This window comes from Erpetoichthys calabaricus, chromosome 4 (genome assembly GCF_900747795.2).
Source record: "Erpetoichthys calabaricus chromosome 4, fErpCal1.3, whole genome shotgun sequence".
NCBI classification, from domain to species: domain Eukaryota; kingdom Metazoa; phylum Chordata; class Cladistia; order Polypteriformes; family Polypteridae; genus Erpetoichthys; species Erpetoichthys calabaricus.
In genome coordinates this window covers 163,758,874-163,785,004 of record NC_041397.2, presented here as the reverse complement: position 1 = coordinate 163,785,004, position 26,131 = coordinate 163,758,874, and the positions used below count along the sequence as shown (strand labels likewise).

Genomic DNA, 26,131 nt, shown 5'->3' with positions numbered 1-26,131 from the left:
TCACAAACTGAGGACTCTGTGGCATGGGCTGATGAGTGTGTTGGTCACTGACAAGTACTGCTGCATTTTTTGCATGTTTCAGGGAGTCATCATTCCACTGCTCCCTTATGAAAGAAGCCAGCGTTTCTCTGAACTGAAAGTGCATTTCAGAGAGAGGGTCCGGTCTGACCTCAAGGGGCGGGGATTCCTCCTGGACTCGTTGAGGCGTGGGGTGATGATGTGTCCTCCTGTGATGCCCCAGGAACCTCCTTGTCTACCTCTTGGACTTCCGTATCTCTCTCCGCGGGCTGATTACATGGCGTGGTGACAGCTGAAGTCGAGTCATCCATGTCTATAGCTAGGCCTACGTTTTTTCCAGAAGTAGTAATTAGTATACCGCTGTTAATTTTTGACCAGTCCCACCCCAGAATCACCACGAAAGATGGACTCGGTAGGACCACCACGGGGATTTTTTCAGCGATCCACCATAGCTGATGAAACATCAGGAGGTTTTATATTTACAGGTTTCAAAATTGTAAACAGGTAATACTGGTCTTTATTTTTATGCACTGTCGCGATAATACATATCATCGAGCCACAATGGAAATGTTGCTGCCAGAATTGAGGAGTGTTTCGACTTTATATATATTAACTATTACTACTCTTGTATGTGCTAATGAAAGGGGGTTGACAAGTGCACATAAACCGCCTCTCCCCGTCCACCTGCATCCTTCCTCATCCGCCGGCAGGTTGCATGCCCAATGGCCTTAGCAAATGAGCTGGCTGTTCCCAGAGAGTTTCTGCCTGCTCCCAGATAGATCTCTCAGGGTCTAACTCCCAGTTTTTTAAGGTTTCTACCTGCTGGCCTGGGGAAAGCTCATATTTATCTGGGATTGTAACCCCAATGGGCGGCTCAGCTCTCTCCTCCGAGAGAACATAGTGAGCCCTTTTCGTTTCCTCCATTGGAACCAGCGTACGTCTGTAAGTCTCATCCGTATTCTTCCTTTGAGAAAATGTTAGCTGGGTTTCATATTTAGGAAGCGGAGCATGCACCAAGTTACTCCTGACCCCTGGACATGCTCCCCACCCAGAAACTCTGCCCCAGTACTTTCTCACCTGGTTATTTCTTTGGTCCTGTCCCATTTTCTTCAGGGAACCAATATCTTTCTGGCTATGCCACTGTGAGAAGAAGTTGAAATAATTGAACAGAGATATTCATAAGACTGAGTCCAAAACAGAACTGAATACTTGGAGGTAAGATGGCGGTTTTAAACATAGACATATATAGATAGACGCCGCATTCACTGTGTTGCCCAGTCGACATGATACGTCAGCGCGTCCACCCTATTGCGAGTGGCAAAAGTGCCATTTAAACTAATACAGGTAGACGTGGAAACCGGGTTTTCTGATGAAAAAACAATAACGTTTAAAACGTTTACATACAACAGATTTTGGTGAATCGTTTACATGCAATTATTTATATCCATTTATACACTAATAGTGTAAATTATTAAATAATAATAATTATTATTATTATTATTAATAAATAATTCCTCCCATATAAGTAACATTTCTCAGACTGCCTTCTTCTATCTCCGAAACATTTCTAAACTTCGTCCTGTTCTTACGCAACACAGTACTGAAGTATTGGTTAATGCCCTAGTCACCTCACGTATAGATTACTGTAATGCTATTTTATCTGGCATCCCACAAAAACATATCCATTGGTTACAACTTCTTCAAACTTCTGCTGCCAGGATAATAACCTGCTGTTCTAAATCCACTGAACATATTACACCTATTCTCTCTCAACTTCACTGGCTCCCTGTTAACTACAGAATACAATACAAAATACTGCTCTTAACATTTAAAGCTCTCCACAACCTCACTGATCTCCTACAGACTTACACTCCCTCTCGCTTACTCAGACCCTCATCTGCAGCTCTACTTTCTGTACCGCACATAGAACTCTGTTCTATGGGAGCTCAAGTGTCTCACATAGTGCTCCTCAACTCTGGAATTCTCTTCCCTCTCATATACGTCAGCTCGATTCAATAACACATTTTAAAACTGCCCTCAAAACTTATCTTTCAAACTGGCACACCAATTGTGAATTTTGCCAGTTATCTTTGTTTGTTTGATAATTATTGCTTTTTTATTTATCATTCTCTTGTTTTAATTTTAATAATGTTGTTTAATTTTATTGTAAGGTGACCCTGAGTGCTAAGATTATAAAATGGGACTTTCTAATGGCCAAATATAACCAAAACAATTGTTCAGCCTTACCTATGAAATGTAATCCCCTGGGATCTGGTTTGCAGCGTACAGTGGTTTGTACAATCCCAAGCAGCACATTATTCATTACTTCACTCCACAGCAGTGCCACTCGCAATATGGCGGCGACGTTGACGTACAATGCTGCTGGTCATGCGGCGTCTAGTATTTCTATTTCTATGGTTTTAAGGGCTAGGGAAGGAAATGATGTCATCTATGCCGGAGCTGGAAGTGACGTCATCAGAAGTGCCGGAGCTGGAAGTGACATCATCAGAGATGTCGGAGCCGGAAGTGACCTCATCAGAGGTGCTGGGACCTGCAAGAACCTGAGAGAGACAGTCAGCACACTCTGCCGCCCCCTGGTCTGGTGTAGTATTACATTTACTCAGGCCCTTTAACTGTCTCCTACTCGCACGTGTGTGACAACATAAACAACTTAGAAAATATATATGTATTGCATAACATTCTGGTGCATTTGAGGGCCATGTAGGCACTGTAGCCTTCAATGGACTGAGTTCAGAATATGGGTTCTAGAACCTTCTGAAAAAAGAAAGATAAAGAAAGTCTGAAAACAGGGCTGGACAGGATTCTAGTCCATCACAGAGACACTCTCTCACACACACACACCCACACACACGCACACACACAATTACACCCACACCCACAGTGACACTTTGCAATTGCCAATTAACATAACCTAAAAAAATGTTTTGTAATGAATTCTTTATTTGCTTGAGCTTGTCTGGCCATTATAATTTTCATGAAATATTACTTGCAAAGCTATCAGTTATTTCAAATAATTTGGAAAAACAAGAGAAAGGCAAATTTTAATACAGTGATTGACCGTTATGGATATCAGGAAAATGTGATCAGATTTTTAAAGTTACAAACCTGGACTATTGTGTAGCATGTAAGCCCATCTACATTTGTTCATGCTTCATCTCATTATCAACAGAGAAGGAATCAGAGAATGGGGAAAAAAAACACTTTCACCAGTAAATACATACTGTATGACTGCACACAGTGCTTGAATTAGAAACACATAAATGGCAGCACTGTTTGTTTTTGTGTGCTTGTTCATTCTCCTCAAGACTTTTGCGACACTGCTAAACTTAATTAGATGGGTAGCCTGTGAAATGGGGACTGTCACTGTCACCAGGACGTCTGTTCACCCTAGTAAACTATAGTGCCAGTGCAGAGCCAGTCAATCCAATAGGTGACATAGGCAGCCACATAAGGTACCATCATCTGAGTGGTGCCATTTATAAAAGTTAAGGGGCACACATTCTGAACATCAAGGGGAACATCAACCTGGTCTTTAAACTCTGATGATACTGAGTGGGCACTGTTACATGGTGGGTGCTGCTTATGAAAGTAAAAGTGTGTGCACACTTCTTAAAGTCTGTGGTTATGCACAAAGGGCTGCTTTTTGTGCTACTGAAAGGCCACTGTCTGCCCTGGGTACCATGGGGGGCAACAGGTCATCAAAGTCTATTACTGATTACCTTCTAGAGACAACGAAGGTTGATGTCAGTCCACCACTCCTAGGGTTTCAAATAGACTTCAAGCAGCTCTGTGTCAGTGAAAATCGTTATAAACTCCATTTTACATCATCTCACTTACCTGTTACATCTTAAAGCATTCGGAGGACTGAAGTGCTGATGCACTTGTTCTCTTCTGCTCGTGTTCAAGCCATGTGAACTCAGGCATTTCCCATGCATGCACAAGCAGCCAGTGACAGCAGCTTCCTACCCACACATGCAACCTGCTGGTTTTTTTATTAACTTGCATTGGAGGTCTGTTTGCAGTCAGTAGCAGCTCTCAGAGGTGAAAACAGCAAAATATACAAAAGATACAAGTTAGTCTAACCACTGTCAAGATAAAATTAATGCATTAAAGTAATTCTAAGTCACTCAGAATGTTTCTTCATGTCTATCTCTTCTGTCAAGATAAAATTAATGCATTAAACTAATTCTAAGTCACTCAGAATGTTTCTTCATATCTATCTCTTCAAGACAGACAAGTTCACAAATTTGGAAATTCTTTTCCAATGGGAGATTTTGAAATTATAAATCTGTGTACTGTGTAATCTGTTCAAGATATTTCAACAAAAATTGCACTGTCTTGACAAATTTTTTTGAAGAGTAAGTGTGACACAATTTAACAAAATTGATCCACAAGAGACCAAGTTATTTCATGCGGAGAGACAGACAAAGGCTATCGCAATAGGTGCTCTGCGCATTATATGCGAATATACCTTAAAAAAAATGTGTGAATAACCATGTAAAGCATAAATTAGAGGGACACAGTGAAAAGGGTAAAAATAAAATTAAATAAATTGTACTTGTTTATATTTTATCTCTTTGGCAACAAACAGCAATTTGTTTCATGTAGTATTTAGGCACACTATGGCATGTGCATCAACCTTATTAAATTATTGTGACTACTTTTATATAACATTAGCCTATTATATATAACTTAATTAATAAATCAATATTCTGTCTTTCCTTTACCAATATTTGTAGCATTTCACAAAGCACTTTTAAAGTTCTGCTGGTTGGCTGGCACCCTGCCCGGGGTTTGCTTCTGCCTTGTGCCCTGTGCTGGCTGGGATTGGCTCCAGCAAACCCCTGTGACCCTGTGTTAGGATTATAGCAGATAGGACAATGACTGACTGACTGACTGACTTTTAAAGTTCACAGCAGTTCAGTGCTGGTTTAGGTTAAATAACTAGCAGATAAGAGTAACTTGGCTCTGATTAGTTGTAGGTAGATCACCTAACCATTTTCAGTTTCACAATAGGCGCAATAGTCTTGTCTCTAGTTAGGTTACGTTTTGTCACAACTATACGCAGAGAGTAAGGCAAATCCATTGCAGCAACAGCCACAGAGTGGATAGTTAATGAAAATCATCTTGTCCACTGTTAAAACACAAGATAAAAACAAACCATGTACAGTACATAGTCACTAACTGAAAAAATGTTTTATATTATGTAAAGGTGTTGTACCTTTCTGTTCAAAAATCAGTGCTTTTCATGAGCACAAAAATAAAATTCTATAGATGTTCTCAATGTTTTAATTTTTCACACAAATAAGTTAAAAATGAACAGGGCTTGCACAGAATAGCACTGATGTATGTAGTATGCTTTTATGTAAATCAGATTAATATATCCAGCACTGTATTCACCAAAAAACTGCTTTAATCTTTCATTGATGTGCTAAATGTTGTTTTCCCATCATTTGAGGCTATTTCTGAGGTATTCCTAAGAGGCTTCTTACTCATTCATAAATATTTACAAAAGGCAAGAAACTCAGTTATATTGTGAAATCACTTGGAAATGTTTCAAAACAGATTCCTGCTAATCTTGCGTTAGTCAGTCAACAAATTCCCTGAAGATTACCACATTAATAAATGACGTTTATTTATAATAGTAATTGGAAAGACTTTTTATTCCTATCTAATGAATAAACATCACATCTCTTGTTTGAATAGATGGTAATTCTACAACAGGGGCTTTTGTGACAGTGATAAATCTCTGTTACTCAGGTTCTAATTCACTATTGCCTTTCAATGAACATACCATCTTATTAAGCAGAGCTTTGAGTACATTATTTTCAGATTCAAAAGAGCACAAAAACTTCTGCTGACTAAAGCCTTTGTTCTTCTTTAGTAGATCCTTCAAATATGGCATCTTTATTTTGCCTATGGCAGCACTACTTTTTAGATTGTCCAGCAGCTTTAGAGTAGTTCCTCCTTAAATATTACAGTGTTTAAAATTAGATCCTTGCATGTTATGACAGGACTACCTGCAGGAAGCGTTTAGAAAAGGAGTGAAAGTTGCCAAATACAATACATTTTATTTAAAAGACAGTTTCTGAGAAGGATTTAAAAATGTCACTAATTTGTCATCTGTCTGTACAGTGTGATAGTCTATCCAAGTGTCTGCACAATAAGTCTTGGATGGCCAAAGTGTCTGCAGGTTCTATCCTGATTGCTTAATTTGAAACCACTCTTTGCCAATGATAGGTTTTATTTAATGCAATGGCTTGTTTGGGTTTTCATTGTGCCATGTCAGGTCATTCTTATGTCATAGATTTTTTTTTCCTTTCCAAGTATATCATCTCAATGATTTGTAGCCTGAAACTGGTTAGTAATTTCCAGTCCTTCACTTTTTTTCTTCAGTTTCCTTCCAAAGATTTTATTAAACCAGATAGTTCACAATGAATACACAAAGGCATAAGTGAAAGCAGATTACATGGGGAACTTGGTTCATTTTGTCATTTGCATCTTATTGTTAGTATGGAGCAATTAATAACAGTGAATACAGCCGCGTAAGACCAAAATAAACAATAAAGTTTTGGGAATCTTAACAAATGACACAATTAAATAAAATTAAGCCTGAAAATATTGCCTGAGCAATAAATGCTTCAATAGCAATAACTAACTTCCTATTAAGAATTTGGGCTGGAACAAAAACCTGCCACTATGGCCTTTCATGACTGACTTTGCAGACCTTTGGTCTGTCCTGTGAAGCAATGTACAGAAGGCATTTAGATATCCAAATTGGAATCTGAACTAAAATATATATCATAAACATTCCTAATATAATTAAAGTTCTCATATTGACCAATATAACAATATTTTTAGACTGTATGAGAAAAGAATTTAGAAATTGCAAGAAAACCACAAAAAAAATGTTCATAACAAATTTGAAAATGAATGCTGAACTTTGGTGCAAAATTGCTTTACAATATGTCACTTTATCCCACCTACAACAACAACAACAACATTTATTTATATAGCACATTTTCATACAAAAAAGTAGCTCAAAGTGCTTTACATAATGAAGAAAAGAAAAATAAAAGACAAAATAAGAAATTAAAATAAGACAACATTAGTTAATATAGAAAAAGAGTAAGGTCCGATGGCCAGGGGGGACAGAAAAAACAAAAAAAAAACTCCACAGACGGCTGGAGAAGAAAATCTGCAGGGGTTCCAGGCCACGAGACCACCCAGTCCCTTCTGGGCATTCTACCTAACATAAATGAAATAGTCCTCTTTGTATTTAGGGTTCTCACGGAAGGACTTGATGATGATGGTCATGCAGACTTCTGGCTTTTAATCCATCACTGTTGGAACATCATGGTGCTTTGAGTAGATAAAGGACACCGGAAAAGGAAACAGAAGAGAGAGTAGGGGTTAGTACAGATTTTAGAGCCACCATGAATAGTTATTATAATGAATTGGATATACAGAGTATCAGGATTAAATTACAGTGAAGTTATGGAAAGGCCATGTTAAAATAATGTGTTTTCAGCAGTTTTTTGAAGTGCTCCACTGTATTAGTCTGGCAAATTCCTATTGGCAGGCTATTCCAGATTTTAGGTGCATAACAGCAGAAGGCCGCCTCACCACTTCTTTTAAGTTTTGCTCTTGGAATTCTAAGGAGACACTCATTTGAGGATCTGAGGTTACGATTTGGAATATAAGATGTCAGACATTCCGATATATAAGATGGGGCGAGATTATTTAAGGCTTTATAAACCATAAGCAGAATTTTAAAGTCAATCCTGAATGACACAGGTAACCAGTGTAGTGACATCAAAACTGGAGAAATGTGCTCGGATTTTCTTTTCCTGGTTAGGATTGTAGCAGCTGCATTCTGCACTAGTTGCAAACGATTTATGTCTTTTTTGGGTATTCCTGAGATGGTTGCGTAATCTAGTCGACTGAAAACAAACGTGTGAACTAATTTCTCAGCATTTTTCAATGATATAAGAGCTTTAACTTTTGCTATGTTTCTTAAGTGAAAAAATGCTGTCCTAGTGATCTGATTAATATGCGATTTAAAATTCAGATTACAGTCAACAGTTACCCCTAAGCTTTTTACCTCCGTCTTGACTTTTAGTCCTAATGTATCCAGTTTATTTCTAATAGCCTCATTATTGCCAGTCACTAAGATTTCAGTTTTCTCTTTATTTAGCTTGAGAAAGATACTATTCATCCATTGAATCAAGAGAATCAGGGTCATCAGGTGCTATTGATAAATACAGCTTTGTGTCATCAGCATAGCTGTGGTAGCTTACGTTGTGCCCTGAGATAATCTGACCTAACGGAAGCATGTAGATTGAGAAGAGCAGCGGACCCAGGATAGAGCCTTTTGGAACACCATATAGGATATCATGTGTCTTTGAGTTGTAATTAACAACTAACAAAGAATTTTCTCCCTGCCAGGTAGGATTCAAACCAATTTAAGACACTGCCAGAGAGACCCACCCATTGACTAAGGCGAATTCTAAGAATATTATGATCAACGGTGTCAAATGCGGCACTCAGATCTAAGAGGATGAGAACAGATAAATGGCCTCTGTCTGCATTTACCCGCAACTCATTTACTACTTTAACAAGTGCAGTTTCTGTGCTGTGATTTGTTGTAAAACCTGAATGAAATTTATCAAGAATAGCATGTTTATTTAGGTGGTCATTTAACTGCATAATGACTGCCTTCTCTAGAGTTTTACTTAAGAAAGGCAGGTTAGAGATGGGTCTACAATTTTCAAGAGCAGAGGGGTCAAGATTATTTTTCTTAAGTAGGGGTTTAACTACAGCAGTCTTAAGACAGTCTGGGAAGACCCCCGTATCTAATGACGAATTTACTATGTCAAGAATATTATTAATTAGCACGCCCGATACTTCTTTGAAAAAATTTGTTGGTATGGGGTCAAGGACGCAGGTGGAGAGTTTCAGTTGAGAAATTATTTTATGTAAATCAGGTAAATCTATCCTAGTGAAAGAGTTTAATTTGTTTATAACGGAGTACTAGAGTTTAGGAGGATCCTTAGTGTTGGGGAGATATACTATGTTAATTCTAATATCATTAATTTTTTGATTGAAAAATACAGCAATAGCCTCACAGGTTTTACTGGAAGTACTTAGGAGGCATTCCTTTGAGTTACCTGGGTTTAGCAAACCTATATCAATAAAGACATAATAAACCTTTCTGCATATTCCCAAACAAAATCAGGTTATCTAGTCCATTTACCATGTGTATGTATAAAACACTGAGAGAAATCAGAGTAGACAGAGAAAACATTCATGAGGAAAATTCAGAGCCAAAATAATTATCAAACTCATGTCTATGGAGCTGGGAGGCAGCAGTAAGCACTGTATTGAAAGCCACAATGTCTTCCCAAATTAACATTTTCACATTTTAATTACTGCGGTGGGTTGGCACCCTGCCCAGGATTGGTTCCTGCCTTGTGCCCTGTGTTGGCTGGGATTGGCTCCTGCAGACCCCCGTGACCCTGTGTTGGAAAATGGATGGATGGATGGACATTTTAATTATGTATATTTCCTTCCTTACTAGATACCATATATTTTGTGGTTCCAGAGCTATCTTGGTGCCCAAGTAATTGGACTTGAATCCCCAGTGTTATTGGTTCACTTCTCATAATGTAACCAAGTTCAGTTCACTTAACTTTGTATGTATTATAACTGCGTTCCTACAGAGCCCTCAAGATGGTGTTCACAGTAGAATGGAATCATAGAATATAAAATAAAGGTTGTTAGCTTATACTTCTTCAAAAAGTAAGTATACTATTAAGCAAGAACAGTACAATGGATCATTCTGTCATCTAGTAATGCTGCTGCATTTGCCAGTGTATTTGCTTTAATTCTTTTCATTTTATTGTTATTGAACATTATTCCAATTATGATTCCTACTAGGGGGCTCCGCCCCCTGCTCGCTTCGCTCACCAACCCCTGGTGTTGTGAATTTACAAAGAGCGTGATGTATGAATGAGATATAGCATAGTGTGAAGGTGTAGATGACGCATATAGGAAGCAAATAAAGTTGTCCATGTCCAAAAACTGTCTCAGAGAGGTAGATGCCAACTTTGTCTATGGTTTGTCCTTGTGATTTGTTGATGGTCATGGTCAAGGCAGGTCTAATGGGGAACTGTCGCCGTTTAACTGTAAAAGGTAATTCCAGGTCAGAAGTTGTAAGGTAATTGTAGGAATTAGAACAGTATTGTTAGCATGTGATTCTGTAAGAAGTTTTGGTTTAATAACATTGTGTGGCATGGTGTTGACGACTAAACGTGTACCATTGCATAAACCCTGTTTAGTGTTAAGGTTTCTTAATAGCATGATTATTGTTCCATTTTTAAGGCTAAGATTGTGTTGTGGTAATCCGGCTGGGTTAATAGTGTTCAAATATTCTAAGGGGAAATTAAGATGGTCATTGTCGTCATCAGAGTCAACTTTGTCAGAGCTTAGAAAGAGCTGTGCCACTCCAGGAAGTAATGAAATGACCTGGTTATTAATGTGATCAACATTAATATTTTTTGGACATAATATAGTTCGTTGTGTTAAAAGGGGTATTTGGTGTAATGAGATTGTTGTTCCAAATATCTCCATAACTCTTTTGAAAGCAATGCCAATTGTCTGCGTATTTTAAGGTGGATTGAAGAATAGCCGAGTGCATGGCATGTGGAACAATAGCTAAGCACTGTGTAAAATCTCCTCCTAATAAAAGTACCTTTCCTCCAAAGGGAATATCATTATTCATCAACGTTTGTAGAATTTATGAATGGTGTTGAGTAAGTGACTGGATGCCATTAGATGCAAAAGCAAATGAACTATTGTAGGATCTAATGCAGTTTATAAAGTTTTTACTTTCAGGTACTGCGTTAGTTAGAAGCTTCTGTAGATATGCAGGATATGAATGTAAAGGAGGCAGTCAAATTTGACCCTTTTGACAATAACGTGTAAATTCATTACTTGTATTGCCAGTTGTTTCTTTAGGGAAGTTAAGTGAATGACAATGATTGCAAATGACATTCATTAATCCCAATGAATTTTAATGAACAGTGGACTCATTATTGAACGCGTTGTGAGCTAACTGGCGCAATCGTTTAGCAGGTGTCTGTCGTTTATGTCCTTGACGTGTATGTTTTGTCTGTGCCGTTTGAGAGGTGCGTCGTTGTATGTGCAGGATTTGGGACGTGCTATTCTGGAGCTGTAATCGATTTGCCTGTGCTGTGTGAGAAGCCTGTTGCAGTTTACGGCGTTAATTGTTTGTATTGAGCCTTGCCCGTTTTTGTATGTCGTTTAGTCGTCCGACATGTATTTTTTTTTTCATGCGGGTTCGTGTGTTTGGTCCCGTCACTCGAGCCGTATCGTTTTGTACCCGTGAGCGTGAATTCATAACTTGTTTGTTCTTCAGCGTTAGAAATATGGATAAGTAATAAGGAGGATCGTACTCACTGTTAATATGGAGCCTTTTCTGTGGTTGAACGGTTAATAGTGCATCAGTGTAATGAGATCGACCTATGCTGCATAATTTGAATGTGTTCAGATGATGTATATTTAATACGGACGGTTCGTTCAGTAATGGGGCTTTGTGTCTCATTTCTTATTTATGTTAGTGTGGTCGTGGGTCCGAGCTGTGCCACTCCAGGAAGTAATGAAATGACCTGGTTATTAATGTGCTCAACATTAATATTTTTTGGACAGAATATAGTTCGTTGTGTTAAAAGGGGTATTTGGTGTAATGAGATTGTTGTTCCAAATATCTCCGTAACTCTTTTGAAAGCAATGTCAATTGTCTGCGTATTTTAAGGTGGACTGAAGAATAGCCGAGCGAATGACATGTGAAACAATAGCTAAGCACGGTGTCAAATGTCCTCCTAATAAAAGTACCTTTCCTCCAAAGGGAATATTATTAATCATCAACGTTTGTAGAAGTTTATCAATGGTGTTGAGTAAGTGAGTGGATGCCATTAGATGCAAAAGCAAAAGAAGTATTGGATGTAATGCAGTTCATAAAGTTTTTACTTTCAGGTACTTCGTCAGTTAGAGGTTAATAGTGCATCAGTGTAATGAGATCGACCTATGCTGCATAATTTGAATGTGTTCAGATGACGTATATTTAATACGGACGGTTCGTTTAGTAATGGTGCTTTGTGTCTCATTTCTTATTTATGTTAGCGTGGTCGTGGGTCCTAATCCTGCTTTTTGTGTATGTTTTGTGTGCTATGTTCGTAGTCTGTCCCGTTTTGTGTCCAATGGGTTTGTGTGGCGCTCGCGTCTGACTTCTTTTTTTTTTTTTTGTGCTAGGGGGCGTTGCCTCATTTGTGTGTCGTGGGTCTCAATTCTCTTCTTTGTGTGTGTTCTGTTTCGCGTCTGACTCCTTTTTTCTGTGTGCTATGGGCGCCTAATTTCTTATTTTACGTTGCTTTGCATCCGGTTTCCGTTGCTTGGAAGGGGGGTTTTGTGGGGGCGCTTGCGCAGTACGTCTTTTGCGGCTACGGCCCATGGCCGGATGTCCCTGCGTCCATCCGGTTTACCATTCTCGGTTAGTAATATGGATATGCTTTACATTGGTTACAAAAATAAAATGGCCAAAAGACAACATTGGAAACTAATCACTGACATGAATGCCAAGAACAGAAAAGATAGAAACACTTAGTAATGGCCAGTCAAAACAATTACTACAAAAAATGTAAATACAATACAATCATGGGCCTGTTTATGTCAAATGAGTTAAGGCAATCCATACTTGCAGCCATGGGAACCATACACTGTGCTGTCAGATGGCACAGTGGGCATGTTAAGTGCTGTGCAGGTATGTGATGCAGCAGAGATATTAAACAATGCACTTCTGTGTGATCTATCCATCATGTTTGGGCAGGTGAGCCTCCTTATGTGAAACTGCAGATATATCAGTTTCTTGGCTCTCTTCATTCACTGAACTGAAGCTGCAAATGGTGTTTCAGGTCTGGAGATCAGCTTTGAGATCCTCCCTCCACTGTGGCTCTGTAACATCTCTGTAACCTGTTTCATCCTTGACCTACACAGTTTTACAATCAACCCTGTTTTATACTGCTCACCTGTGGTCAGTTACAGCTTGATCTGCCACACTTTTCCCCACCTCCATGAGCCAGCGAAGCTCTGCCAGTGATCAAATGTTCAGGCCAATGAGACTTGGCAGATGGGGAAGCATCACGACTGCAAAGGTAATAGTTTCTCAGCTGTCTTCGCTATTATTTTTCAATATTTTTATTACTATTTTATAGGATCTCATGTGTTTTCTGGCTCTTTGGTGGCCCTTCAAGGTTTGTTTTGATCAGCACTGCATTACACGGCTAATTCTACTGCATTCTGTCTGCACCACCTTCCCTTAACACCAGTGCTTCTTATCTTTTATTGTAATGAAACCCAGTTTAGTCTATTTAATTTAATTACGAACCTTCTGTAGCAAATGGGTTTGGTGAAACAAGTTCACTTAGCAACATGAAAAGATATTGCACAATACTCGCTATTGCTTAGGGGACCCACAGGTGAACCAACAACAGCAACCCATAGATAAAGAAACACTAGCTTACATGGATTGTGCTGTGTGGATGCCAAGGCTTAAACATTGTTTGTGCTACTCTATACTGGCAGTTAAAGTATGTGTACAGGTGACTCACAACAGGCCCAGATCCTGATTTGCAATGAACTGTAAACTTTGTGACCAATATGGTCAATTTGACTTATGGCCAAATGGCTGGTCCCAAATGGAGCCGTAAGTCAGTGTATGACTATATAGGAAAGAAATATGAATAGGTTCAATAGCAGCTTTGTTCATGTTAACAAGGCCTACTTTTTGAGAGTGCAATATATGCTGTGGATTATAGCCATTGATCTATTCTGTTAGGTAATGGTTGGCTAAGCATTGTATCACTTTAATCATTGAGAGATGGTGGATTTTACAATCAGCTTTAAATTTAAGTGGAAGTCAGCAAAATGATTTAAGACTAGGAATTACATTACATAGTTCTTGTTATGATCCTTCCTTCTGTGTTTTTAATTAACTATACATGTGCTTGAATTTGTCTACTACTTACCACTTCTAATTTACAATTCACCTTCTCTTAGTTTATTGGTGAGTAGGATGAAAGTACAACTACTATGCAATTGATTTTCTGTGTATCAAAGTTTCTCCGTACGAGCACATTTTTTTTAGCACACGATTGAGTATCTACAGATTTTTGTGAATCTACATGAGGGGACCCCCCAGGGACCACCAATTCTTCTATTGAGAGTTGACATATCCCAGCGCTCAAAGATTCATTGGGGATCCAGTCCCAACACTTTGATTGATTGTCACTGTATTACCATAAAGAGAGTATGCCCAGGTTACACTCAAAGCACTAACTATGCAGAGCAAATGATTAATTTGAACAGCCTACCGATAAAGATTTACACTAGTCCATTCCTTTTGAATTTATAAATGATGCAGCTTCTTAAGATCCCACAGTTTAAGAAATAAACCTAATTTTGCTATATTAATAAAACTAGTAAAGTGGTAAAATAAGGTTTTTGAAACCACAGAAATGTAATGACCTTCTTCATTAAAGGTAATACTGAATTCAACCAAATGAAAATTCCAACCTTTTGGCTTTTCAGAATAAATGTACTGTTCACAATGTTGTTTTTTCTGAATTAAAAGATGAATAACTACCATTAATATATTGTTTTACAACAATAAAACAGCTTATTAAAATTGTATGGTATCTAAAGAAGTTTCACTTATACAGATGAGTGTTATCAACGTAGCAGTGAAAATAAACATTGTTTTACCAAAATACAGTACAACTTCTAGTGGCAGCCAATATAGAGAAAAAAAATTGGACACCATGTCTAACTGTAGACAGGAATAAAGAAGTGTTGTCTTCAGACTTTTTCCCATGTTGAAAATAATTTGTTAAGAATTAAATAAACACACCAGCCCAGGCCTGGGTTCTATACTAAGCTCAGCTACACATGTAGCTTTGACATTGAAGAACAACGTCAGTCAGGGATTTGGCGACATATATTGCTACAATCTGAGTTCCTTTTTTTTACCCCTTTTTTGAAACTATTGATTAGTTCCATATGGATGCATGTGGCTGTTGTTGAGAGGATCTCACAGTGGAGTGCAGTTATCCTTTGGTTGACACCACCAGGATAAGCTTCTGCCATAGAAACATCAAACCAAACCAACAGGGTAGAAAATGGATGGATGGAGGAGTACACTATAAATCTATGAAATGTTTACCTTGAGATCCCCCTGAGATCAAATAGAATCCCCTAAAAAAGTCTGAAAAAGCCCATAACTGACAAATGAAACCTAAAAAATGACAACACAAAAAAAGCCATAAACAGTGTCAAAACGTCAAAAAAAAAGTAACCACAGGAGAAAAAACAGGCATCAGCCCCTTTAATCGTAGTGTAAAAATCTTGTAATGTGAGGCTCAATATAGAAAAATGTTACAGAACAGATCTTTAGAAAGACTATAAAAACACTCAAGTGATAGGAGACAAGAGAAAGTACAGAAAATTTAAGAGAATATAAGAGAAGGAAATAATATAATGTACATTTTATGTCTTATTCTGTTTTAGGAAAAAAGATTGATGTAAACATTCATCATATGCCAGCACCGACCCGTTTTACTTTTTAAATGCATAAAACTACTACCTAATTTTGTTTATTGCATCAAGGCTTTTTGACTTTGTCAGGAATCTGTATTTAATTAAAATAAAACAAAAAAGAACAATTGTACTAAATTATAAAATGCTCTGGTGAAAATTATTACCTTTGTGTTGGTAGGGTCAGTTTTGACCCAGTTATAATTTAAGGTTATAAAACAATAGTTAGGGTCAAAACAAAAATCATAAACACACTTTGAGGGGCTTCTCTCTTTGCCTGTGTGTCTCCTTACCTGAACAAACAAAACAAACAAACAAAGACACACATGTTCAGACATGTAAGGCTTGCATAAGACAAATTTAGTTTAGCGTTGGTGACTTGCAGAGTACACATCTCCTGTTTGCAGCAGTCAAAAATGAGAAGAAGATTTACAGTAAGCCAAGCTCTGGATCATATCTTTTCTGAAAATGAGGCAGAGGACACAGAACAGCATAGTGATACAGATGAGCAGGTTTCCGAGGAGGAAGACATTGTAGAGTATCTACCAGAAGGCACAGACACATCTGATGAGTCTGATGAGGAGGTCACTGATGCTGAAGCTGCACTCACTCCTGCTGAACTAGTGCCTCATTTCTATTGGTTTGATTTGCTTGATTGTTCATTGTTTGTTTGACCTTGCAAATCCACATTTTGAGATTTACTTGTTTAGCTTTCCATTTATATTAAAGTTATTTTTGAAAATACTTTTTTGCCTTTTTCTTTGAAATAAATATATATGGGTCAAATTTGACCCGTAACACCATAGATGTTACTATAGTAATTAATATTATAATAAAAAATATATATAACAAATTTATTTAAGAGATGTGTTCTAATACCCCTCAGTAATAGTCAGGTAACATAACAACCTTTTATTTATTTAAATAATTCTCTTGAGGTTCAGTTAATCATTTTTTAAAACTGAAAACGAGAGGTATGCTGTTAAAGTAAAAGCTCATGAGGTCACAGCAAAAATATTAAAAACATTCTTTTAATGGACAAGGAAGCGTAACAAAGTAACCAAGTGGTAAGGAAAAAAATAGGATGATAAATAATAATAATCAAAACCGACCCATTAACATAAGAGATAGTAACAGAAAGCTAACATAAGAGGAAGGTTAAATTATCTATTTATTGCACAGTTTCGTGGCCGATTTAGGGCACATTTCAGTACATGTTGCACTTGTATAGGTGTGCATTTGACAAATAAAGAATCTTGGTAGTATGGTGCATACCTTCAGAAAATAAAAATAATAGGAGAATGAAAAGTAAAAACAGTAAAGTACTGGTAAAGGCAAATTACCACCATTAAAAAGAGATGTGTACAAAGATGAGCAAAGGTACCAGTATGCAGGAAAATGTGCAAGACTGTTGGAGTACTTTTGGCAATAGTGCTTTGAACTAAGCATGCAAGGAGATGCAAGCTGTTGAAATCCAACAGGGGCTTGGCGACAAAGCTACTGTGCAAATCTGTACAATGTACAAGAGAGACACACTCTTTACATTCGTATGCAATAGGCATAGGTGTGCAGGTACAGTGCATTGTCCTTTGGGAATAATAAATACTACTGAATAACACAATGAGTGAAAAAGGACACGGTATCTGTAAATTGTACAAAATAGTCTAATCCTAATTTGCAGGTATAAAAAATAAGTGCATTATATATGCAAAATACGATGCATATATATAGGATACGCTGGCAAAGTACACCATATGAAATTTCCAGAACTGTGCATCCTACCTGCACATCTATGCTTATTGTATATATTTATAAATATCTCCTCTGTGCACTTTACAGCAGATTTGACCCCCTTGCATTTTAATTGCTTACATGTCTTTGTTATTTTGTTGAAAGCAATATTCTCAAATGTACACCAGACAACACTGAAACCATATTGAAAATCTATCAACTGGAGACTCCTGACAGAACATGGAAAAGCGTAGTACACAGAAAACCTTAAAAAGCTACCAGAATGTTTTCAAATGGATTAATTGACAATGTTTCAGAAAAAGAATGCAGGAAAAAGAAATAGAACTCCAAGTCATCTACATCCTATAATTTATTAAAAGATCTTGCCAAGAATAGCAACATTTTTTCACTGGAAGTCCCTTGGAAAGGGTATCAAAATCCTTAGGGACAATATTGGAAAGCCCAGACAGTGAAAGCTGTGGACAGGACAAAAAAAATCACCCCAGCAACCCTAAGGATGCTAAAACTCCCTCAAACGTTTTATGTAGATTCATTTGGAGTTGCATACATCAAGAGAACCTCGGCATAAAATGAATAATTAAAAATTTATAAAATGACCATACTCATATGGTGTAAGTGCAGTAATTAATAAAACAAAAGACTGTTACAGCAGCTTTTTCAACTTTCATATATTTGGGAACATGCAATATGCTAGTGGCAAGAAATGCCAGCAGGACTGAATAACACTGAATCATAATTTCTTACCTACCCTAAAGACCAGAGCATATTACATGCAGAGGCTGATTTCAGCTAAGTTGAGCAAAACTGGCCAGCACACCAGCAAATGAAACGACAAGGACCTACATGCACACTCCCAATTACTTCCAATGGTTTTTAGAGCTCCACCCACCCAGTCAGTGTTTTTGATTTCTGACATCACTTGGTCTTCTTTTCAAGCAAGTTAATATCATCCCCATGAATATAACACTAAGGTCATTCCACACAGTATGCATAGTTCTCAGCTTTTTCTTTCATTATGTAATTTTTTTATATGGAGCTTCCAAATTTTGTAACCCCTTATGAGATTTGCTTTAAACCAATAGTGTTTTATCTTACTATATAAAAAAAAAAATCAAATGCACAGCTATTAGTTTTTTGCAAGCATCTGTCCTTCCCCACATTTTTATGAGACAAGATTTTTGTGGGAGAACTGGAGAGATAATCCCATGGGAAATTTCCTCCAAAAACAAGTAGTGTTTCTGCTTGTCTCTGGCTGAACACAGTTATAAATTAATAATAATATTAATACATTTTATTTATATATCACCTTTCCCATTCTCAAAGTGTTTCACAAAAATGCAGATAGAACAACAAGGTATATATAATATTGGATACAAATACAGTTAGGTCCATAAATATTTGGACAGAGACAACTTTTTTCTAATTTTGGTTCTGTACATTACCTCAGTGAATTTTAAATGAAACAACTCAGATGCAGTTGAAGTGCAGACTTTCAGCTTTAATTCAGTGGGGTGAACAAAACGATTGCATAAAAATGTGAGGCAACTAAAGCATTTTTTAACACAATCCCTTCATTTCAGGGGCTCAAAAGCAATTGGACAATTGACTCAAAGGCTATTTCATTTCAATTAAGCAGATAAAAGGCCTGGAGTTGATTTGAGGTGTGGTGCTTGCATGTGGAAGATTTTGCTGTGAACAGACAACATGCGGTCAAAGGAGCTCTCCGTGCAAGTGAAAGAATCCATCCTTGAGCTGCGGAAACAGAAAAAACCCATCCGAAAAATTGCTACAATATTACGAGTGGCAAAATCTACAGTTTGGTACATCCTGAGAAAGAAAGCAAGCACTAGTGAACTCAGCAACGCAAAAAGACCTGGACGTCCACGGACGACAACAGTGGTGGATGATCGCAGAATCATTTCCATGGTGAAGAGAAACCCCTTCACAACAGCCAACCAAGTGAACAACACTGTCCAGGGGGTAGGCGTATCGATATCCAAGTCTACCATAAACAGAAGACTGCATGAAAGTAAATACAGAGGGTGCACTGCAAGGTGCAAGCCACTCATAAGCCTCAAGAATAGAAAGGCTAGATTGGACTTTGCTAAAGAACATCTAAAAAAGCCAGCACAGTTCTAGAAAAACATTCTTTGGACAGATGAAACCAAGATCAACCTCTAACAGAATTATGTCAAGAAAAAAGTATGGAGAAGGCGTGGAACAGCTCATTATCCAAAGCATATCACATCATCTGTAAAACACGGTGGAGGCAGTGTGATGGCTTGGGCGTGCATGGCTGCCAGTGGCACTGGGACACTAGTGTTTATTGATGATGTGACACAGGACAGAAGCAGCCGAATGAATTCTGAGGTGTTCAGAGACATACTGTCTGCTCAAATCCAGCTAAATGCAGTCAAATTGATTGGGCGGCATTTCATGATACAGATGGACAATGACCCAAAACATACAGCCAAAGCAACCCAGCAGTTTATTAAAGCAAAGAAGTGGAAAACTCTTGAATGGCCAAGTCAGTCACCTGATTTTAACCCAACTGAGCATGCATTTCACTTGTTGAAGACTAAACTTCAGACAGAAAGGCCCACAAACAAACAGCAACTGAAAGCCGCTGCAGTAAAGGCCTGGCAGAGCATTAAAAAGGAGGAAACCCAGCATCTGGTGATGTCCATGAGTTCAAGTCTTCAGGCTGTCATTGCCAGCAAAGGGTTTTCCACCAAGTATTAGAAATGAACATTTTATTTCCAGTTATTTAATTTGTCCAATTACTTTTGAGCCCCTGAAATGAAGGGATTGTGTTTAAAAAAATGCTTTATTTGCCTCACATTTTTATGCAATCGTTTTGTTCACCCCACTGAATTAAAGCTGAAAGTCTGCACTTCAACTGCATCTGAGTTGTTTCATTTAAAATTAATTGTGGTAATGTACAGAACCAAAATTAGAAAAAAGTTGTCTCTGTACAAATATTTATGGACCTAACTGTAATATGTAAACACTGAATAAATTTTATACTCTGTCCCATAAGACACAGGAAGCCAGTGAAGGCAGAGCAGGATGGATGTTATGTGCTTTCTGCTTCAGGTCTGTGTAAAGACTATTGCAGCAGAGTTCTGAGCCAACTGGAGCTATGATAACAGATTAGAGGGGGCACCTGCCAGTAGGGAGTTAACAGTAGTCAATGCAGAATTTGAAAAAAGGATGGACAAGTTTCTCAGCATTAGAAAAGGAGAGGAAAGAGTGAGCATGGGATATGTTACGAAGGCAGAAGTAAAAAATTTTCTTAATGTGATGAATATGGGTAGATTAAGAAAAGGATTAATCAAAAATGACACCAAGATTCCTAGAAGAAGAAAATCTAATGACATCATCACTTAGGACGATTGAGAAGGAGCTCATGTTCTTCAGCTGAGCTTTAGTGACAATTAGCATGACTTTGGTTTTGTTACAATTTAATGTTAAAGAGGTATATTACATCTAGGTTTTAATTTTGAGCTGAAAAAGCTGTGAAGAATTTAAACTTTTAACACTGAAATAGATCTGAGCAAAGCTACGAATAATATGGCCAAGGGGAAGCATGTAAATACAGAGGGGCAGTGGGTTAAAGACAGAGCCCTGAGGGACTCATTGACTGACTGGCCTGAGCTGCACCTGCTGTTGCCAAGACTAACAAACTCTTGCCTGCAATACCAGAAATACACAGAATGTTCTCCATTCTGAACTGTAGAATATCATGCTTGACAGTGTCAAATGGTGTACTGAAGTCCAACAGATTTAATATGCTGTTTTGCCCAGAGTCTACTGTCATAAGCAAATCATTAGTTACTTGAAGCAGAGCAGTTTTATAACTGTACTGTGTTGTGCTCTGAAATCAGACTAAGAGGAATTAATTGACTTATTACAAGTTAAATAACTGGTCAGTGATGGGAGGCCACAACACGCTCAAGAACTTTAGACAGAAAGGAAAGTGAGAAATGGGATAAAAACGTTTGAGTTTATCAGCATTAAGACCAGACTTTTTTTTAAATTTTGGGGTTACAGAAGCAATTTCCAAAGTGGCTGCCACAGAGCCGGTGTCAGGAGATGATATATTTACTATTGCAATGACAGTCAGATTTATGGCATGAAGGCAGGATTTAAGAAGTGTGATGGGGATGGGTTCCAGTACACAAGTAGTAGGATTCATCTTACAGACCAAATCATTAATAAATGTAGGTGAAACAGGTGAAATTTTTGAAAAGGATCTGGATGGAGAGGGAAGACAAGGAAAAATATAAAAGGAGTATATGAAACAATGGTGTTAGGGAGTGACAGCACAGTGTGGAGCCAAGGTGCTTTTCTACTTTGTGCCAAACACACAGAACATAATTTATAAGAGGGTTATATTCGTCTGTTCCCTTTTTTGTCTTGAAAATGATAAATGGTAAGTGTTGCAGAGAGTGGGTAGAAACAAGGTTTGATTCTATAAGTAGCTAGCACAGTGGGGGAAGTCAGGAATTCAGCCATAGGAATAGCGAGGGGAGAACATATGCCCAATGGTACATTTCAAAATCCGAAAGGAAGACACCTCCACCTTTCTCCTTTTTTTAAAAAGGAGTGTTTGATAGCAGGTCTTTTACTGCACTGATCTGACCTGGATCCAAAAGGAGGAAGGTGGGAGAAGAGGGAGCATTGGCTGACAAAGTTTAAACAAGGGACAATATCCATGTTAGTGACTGTCAAACAAGTCTGAAACAAGAGAGAGAAGTTACTCCAGGAGTGCATTGATTGTTTTGCTTCATTAAACACATGTACAATATCAGTAGTGAAGAAGTAATGGTCATTCCTATGTATTTGGTAAGAGTTAAGAACTGGAATGAAGGAAGGAAAAGAGAGAGAAATTGACAGGCATGGTATATATGGAGCTGCATGTATTTGCTCCAGTTGATTTTACAGCCTGATAAGGATTTGCATGTATAAAATAATGTTAATATGTGAGGAATGTCAGAAGGGGCACTTCCTAGAAACAGAAGAATGTCGTCAGCATATAAAGATACCTTTTGGACAGTGTTATGAGCCAGTATAGGCATTAAAATGTCTAATGCATACAGGACAATGGTTAGAGGCTCAAATGAGATAATAAAGCAGTGGAGATAATGGATAGCCCTGCCTAGTTCCCCTGAACACTGGGAAAGAGCATAACAGATCTGAGTTTGTTAACACAAAAGCCATAGGACAAGCATGCAATGATTTAATCATGTTGATAAAGTATTAAATCCCTTTTTGCTCACAACTCTTGACAAAAACTTCCAGTCCATCCTGTCAAAGGCCTTCCCTGTGTCAAGTGAGAAGAGCTCTGCCAGGGATGAGAGCGAAGGAGCCTTGCTTAGAATTTGCAAAAGCTGGTGTTCAAAACGCCATGCAATGGGTCTGATTGAAGTGAATCAGTTTTCGGATCATGGATTTCAGGTGGAGAGCCAAAACTTTGGCTAATAGCTTAGCGTCTGAGTTCATAAGTGACAACAGGGGGTAGCTGGAGCACAATGTGGGATGTTTGCTCTGTTTGAGGAACATTAATATAATGGAGGAATTTATGTTAGAGTGTAAGTTAAATGAGGAGTGAGATTCATTGATAATTTCAAACAGCAAACTTGATACTTTGTGGCCAAAATGTAAAATATACTTCTGGCTGTATATCGTCAGGACCTGTAGCTTTGTTTTTTACAAATGAGTTTAAGGTGATTTTGATTTCTTCATTTAAGACTGGGGTAGCCAAACAAGAAGCATCAGTTTGTAAGAGTTTTGGCAAATCAATACATTTGAAAAAAAAACATCAATTGCATCTGATGACAGGGGTTTAGCAGAAGTGAAAAGTTTATTGAAAGTTAAGGAAAGTCTTATTAATTTCCAAGGAGTGTTTAGTGAAATTACCAGATTTCAACTTTATCTTGGGAAATAGAGGATAATGACACACATCTGCATAATGTGAATGCTAACACCTTGCTCACCTTAGCACCAGAGAGATAGTAATGGGTGTGTGTTTGATGAATTTTAAACTCTGCATGCCACATAAGGAGGTCATTTAACTTGGCTCAGTTTGTGTAATTTTTAGCTTGTGTAGTGGATCAGAAATACATGGGCGGGCATTTTCCCAATTATTCAGACGTTTCTCAATATTGTCTATACTCAAGCTTGCCATATGGGATAAATTGGATGCGAAAGCAATAGTCAGGTCTCAAATATGTTCCTTAATAGCCATCCAAACATAAGTCAGATGCTGAACATAGTCTTTGTTTAGTGCTACAAACTTGTCAAGTTTAGTGGAAGTTTGTTTAGTAAAGTCTGCATTTTGCATTAAAAGGGTGTTAAAACACCAGCGAGGAGTTTTGGAGGACAGAAGGGGAAAAGAATGCTGAAGATTAACTCACCAATGGTGGGATAGAGATGACGAATATAATAATGCATTCATTGTGCAGGGAGCAAGATATTTGTGGAGGGATTTAATAACCTAAAAGAATCAACAAGGTTTAGAGCCATAACAAATTTTGATCAATGTCTATGCAGATGCTTAAACAGAACTAAAATAATAGCGTAAATACAGTATTCAAAGTGTCCAGGTGCCAGTGGAGGAAAACAAGTCCAGGGCATTAAGTTCTTGCTGGGGGTAACTGTACATCTAGTGCCCTCCAGGACAAGAGATCAGAACCTTTGTTGGATAAGTCAGGAAAACGGAGAGGCCAGATTGTCGAGCCTTCTTGATCATGGCCGTGCATGCTTGTGCATTGTGGGTTGAATAATCACCATACAAATATGTCTTCCAATCTTCATAGGCTACATTTTGAAGTTTATGAGCCTCTCTTCAGGATGGGAGCTCTCTCAGAAAAATATAGTGTTATTGTCTCCTAAGTATATCCTATGTTCCTGCATCAGTTCCGGTCTAAAATTTGTGATAGACGGGAACCATACCAGCCTTTGTTTTTCCAGGAAATCAAACATATTCCCCTTCTCACCATTTTCAGGGACTCCAATAATTCTAATGTTGTTTCTCCTAGCTCTATACCCTTATTTGGAAAGTTTCTCCTGGAGAGCTTAGGTTACCGAATGCAGGGAGTGAATCTCAGCATCATGCTGCTTGACTTGAGCACAAACAATATAATATACAAGGCTTAATAGGCCTTGTTTATTGACACCCCACCCCCCCCCCCCCCCCTTGATTCTATAAGAAGACAAGAAAAAAACTCCCAAAAAAATTTTGTAGGTAAAAGATGGATGAAATCTTGGGAAAGGCAATTCAGAGAGAGACCCCTTTCCAGGTAGGTTGGGTGTGCAGTGGGTGTCAAAAATAGGATAAATCAATACAATACACAAAACAGAACACAAGTAATCCTCAATATAATGCAATAGTAATAGTACAATTACAATTACAGACTAAAATGGAAGAGCAGATTATATAAAATAATAGGATTCCAAGTTGTTCAGAGTCCTGGAGACCTTGGCCATCAAGCTGCCTCCACACTACTGAGTCCTTGCTGGGCAGCCAATCTGAAAGGACCCTTCTGCCTGATGATTCCAGTGCTTCTCTATCAGAGATGGCTTTTCCTTAGGCAGGCAAACAACTTGGCATTAGAGCAGTGGTACCAAGCGCCACATGTGAGTACTGAAAAGAGAAACAGAAAAGGTGAGAGTCAGTAACAAATTATACCTTATTGTATCACTTACGTTTTAGTGTGTGGGGAACAGCCGGCATCTTTACATGGCTGGGACGCCTCCTTAAAAGAAGGACAGGGCAGATGGCCTTTCAAGTGTCCTATCTGCCCCAAACTGCTACCTGGCAGTCCCCCTGGGTTGCAACGGTGTTTTGGATTCTGACAAGGCTGCAAGGGAATTGGTATTTGTTGGCTCAGACCTCTTGGGTTCTGTGGATGCTGCCACCTGGGAGTGATTCTAGACCTCACTGCCGAGCCACGGGGGAGCACTCTCAGGTGCATCATAAAGGGATTCACGCACCTTTATTCCAAGAGCCTGAGGCAGGAGGAAGAGGACCAAGCTTGCTGGAAGTAGTGGAGGTGGAAAGAACAAAGAAAGAGAGAGAGAAAAAGAAGAACAGACCAACTGCTGTATTGTGCTTGTGGACTATGGTTCTTGGTAATATGCTGCTGAGAGAAACAATTTGGGAAATGCTTAGACACTGAAAATAAATGTGTGTGTTGCTGCACTTGTGTCTAGTGACTGTTGTATTGGATGTTCAGGAACCACTGCACTCCCTGGTGGTCACAAGTGCTAATGACAGAGATGCAGTATTAATCAGCAATTCTAATCTGGATATGCTAAACTGAAGTAGTGAGTCTTTAGCTGGGATTTGAAAGCTCAGACTGAAGGGGCATCTTTTATAGTAGCAGGCAGACCATTTCACAGCTTTGGGGCCCTGTAACTAAAAGCTTGATCTCCCACTGTTATTTTATTAATCCTTTGAATCATAAACAGACAGGCATCTTGAGATTTAATGTGCGCTCAGGTTTGCAGGTAATGATAAGCAAGCTGGACCTGGGCCATTTAAGGCTTTATATGTTAAAAGTATGATTTTGAAATCTGCCCTAAACTTAACTGAGGGCCAGTGTAAGGATTTAAGAACCAAAGTTATGTTTGTGTTTTCTTTTCTTGTAATGATTCTTGCAGCAGC

The 26,131-nt window shown here is 38.3% G+C and overlaps 1 protein-coding gene across 1 annotated transcript in view; it reads left to right on the top strand.

Moving 5' to 3' along the window:
* LOC114650341 (interleukin-1 receptor accessory protein-like 1) overlaps window positions 1-26,131 on the top strand; it is a 1,087,089-nt gene that overhangs the window by 956,171 nt on the left and 104,787 nt on the right. The window lies entirely within an intron of this gene.